This window comes from Trichoplusia ni, chromosome 1 (assembly GCF_003590095.1).
Source record: "Trichoplusia ni isolate ovarian cell line Hi5 chromosome 1, tn1, whole genome shotgun sequence".
Taxonomy (NCBI): Eukaryota; Metazoa; Arthropoda; class Insecta; order Lepidoptera; family Noctuidae; genus Trichoplusia; species Trichoplusia ni.
Window position 1 is genome coordinate 5936586 of NC_039478.1, and position 2904 is coordinate 5939489.

A 2904-nucleotide genomic window follows, 5' to 3' on the forward strand; every position below is an offset into this window, starting at 1 on the left:
AATATAAGAGTCGTTAATATAAAAGTTGAAAGGGACGTAGAGACATGAATCAGATATTATTATTTATTGAAAGTTGCGGATTTCATTTATAGGACAGAATTGTTGATTTAAATTCATATTAATTTCCGATTTCAATTGCGGTTGTAATTACTTCGATATTGCCGCGAATCCCAGTAATTTCATTTCACTCTGACACATTTCTATTCCACAAATGACGCCACAAGTCATTAAATCTTAGCATTTACCGGTTAAATCACGCAAAGCAATCACATGCCCACACTCGCAGGCAATCGCTGGTATAATTTATTTGGACAAACACTGTAAATCTCTCAGCAGAGAAGAATGCTATTTGAGGAATCCGTTGTATCGCCGAATTTACGACTCAATGCACAAAACTGTTCCTACAATGCAGTGCGAACACGAACATTTGTGGAACCGAAATCGAACGTATGGAGCGCAGCCAAGAGGGGAAGTTATAGGTATTACGGGCCACCGTTCATTACACACGCCTGTCAGCCGGCCAGATTCGGCTTAAACTATCCATTGAGCTTACATATCGCACTTTCTGGTATTGCGAATATCCAGAATTTTAAGGCAGTTAAACTTCTGGCTGGTATAAATCTGTCAACGAAATTTAGGAACATCGAACAATAAAGCGTTTTCCCGTTCCCCATTTTCAAGAGTTGAAACCCGTTAGTTGGTTAGACTGGAAGCCGACCCCAACATAGTTGGGAAAAGGTTAGGGTGATGAAATGTAGAGTCGGAACCAGTCCATTAACACCTATATTCAAAATATCTCATGAAAATTCTAAAGTAGGTACTAGTTAGAGCATGGAGTGCTATATGATTTCTATTACTGACTTCAGTAGTCAATTTGAATCTGATATAAATTGATTAGTATTCAATTGTAGTCCCCTGCTAACTGAAGTTTAGTAAGTGCAGGAAAGCATTTGTGCGAGACCAATTTGATTTACGTCTGTAATTTAATTTGAATATTTATTACGTCGCTAGGTATTTGACGTGCTTAAGTGATTGATGTAGATGTTTTGTGTTCGATAACAAAATTAATTGAAGATAACATTATTGTTTTGAAAACAAAAACATACATATCTAGTTATTTATTATTGGAATAAATAACTAAACAACTTGATGATTTTTTTATGGGATCGAATGACATAAAAAAAAACAACAAAATCGGATCATTCAGGTCGTTATAAGGTAAAAACATAAATAAATACAGACAAATTGAGCACCTACTCTATTCTGAAATCGGTGGAAAACAAGGCTCATTTAGAATTACTCACACACTGCTAACATACACAATTTGTAATACGATTGTTGAGCATTTACGCATGCCTCTTCAGAGCCATGACTAAAGCATATTGTGTCACAATTTATGCACGATTTTAATGCCAATGTTTAACGATACACGTGTCCCGTTGAATTTGACAATCTGTTTAGAGTGACATTAATTCAACACGTGGATAAACATAACAATTTTCGGTATAAAGAGTCCATGAGTTCCATTAATTTCTGTAGTTAATTAAAAATGGGTCAAGAGCAAGTCGGACTCGGACTATGGATTCTTGTTCACGTATCAGGTTTATGACCGTAATGTTGGTTATACAGAAATATTACAAAAAAATAAACATCTTTCTTGCTATTATGGTTTAAGTCGTAGCAATAGTTATTTTAATTTTTGTGTCTTAGTTTCGTTTTAACCCTTTGGTTAAGGGACCCTAATAGAATGGTAAATGGGACGTAGAGAACTACCAGTCTACCATAGTATTAATTTTCTCATGGAAATTTGGCACGGCGTCAAAAATCCTTCCGCATAATCAACTTTGGGAGTTGGAGTCAAATCCAACATTAAGGCTATGACCGACTTTAGAATTGCTGAAATAAAAACTTGCTCTCACTAACTCAATAGCTTTAAAGCACATGCACGAAATTCAATTCAGATACAAGTTTCCTTGCAGAAGAATTTTATATCTTCGTGGGAAGAAAACTATATTACGAGGAAGTTTAGAAGAGTAAAATTCAACCTTCGCAGAAATCAAAATGAAACGTCCTAGATCGAAGTTTCATTTACGATTCTGATCTTGGACGGATCGTAAAAGTAATGGGTACAATAGGACGTTCATGAATGCTAAATCCCTTTAACGCTGCGACTGAGCTAATACCAAACATCAAAATCACTCTTTGACACATTTCTATCAGTCTTCATCCTGCGCGTGACAAAATATTCAACTTCAATTTCACGTCTCATATTCATTGAGACGATCTAAATATTTCTGTCAATCGGAATATTTACAACAACTATTTATATAGGACGTTCCGAATCCAATGTGAATTACGGAGTATATATTTTTGTAAGATTTAAGCAGAACATGTTCTGTGCCAAACTCACAATGTTAAAGCTCTTCGTACGGTCTCTGGAGTAAATTAAGTTGTTGGCATTGAATCAGTCTCTCAAGTATTTACTTTTTACATTTCTCAGTAGGGAGCGAAGATATTTTACTAGTGCTTCGATCGTAGCCATCTCAAACCATGACGATGTTGTATTCCCTTTACTACAATCATTAGCTGCCTCTTAGCAGATTAAATTATATGTATTATCACCTGTAGCCAGGTAGCATTTTTGAAGTAGTAGCATTAATAGAAATGTTTAATTGTATTAAAATGACATCTGCTTCCGTTAAGTCATGTGACTTAGATTTGTCACTTCAAACATTCGAGCGTTATATATTAACGATTACGATTGTCGCAATCTCATTTGGCTAAAGGGGCAGTTCAGATTTTAAGCTTTTAAGTGTCCAAATTTAACCAAAATCTAGTAAATTACTGAATTAGTAACACAAACCTCGAAAATGTTTGAACTGGTTGGAAATTTCACGTTCCATA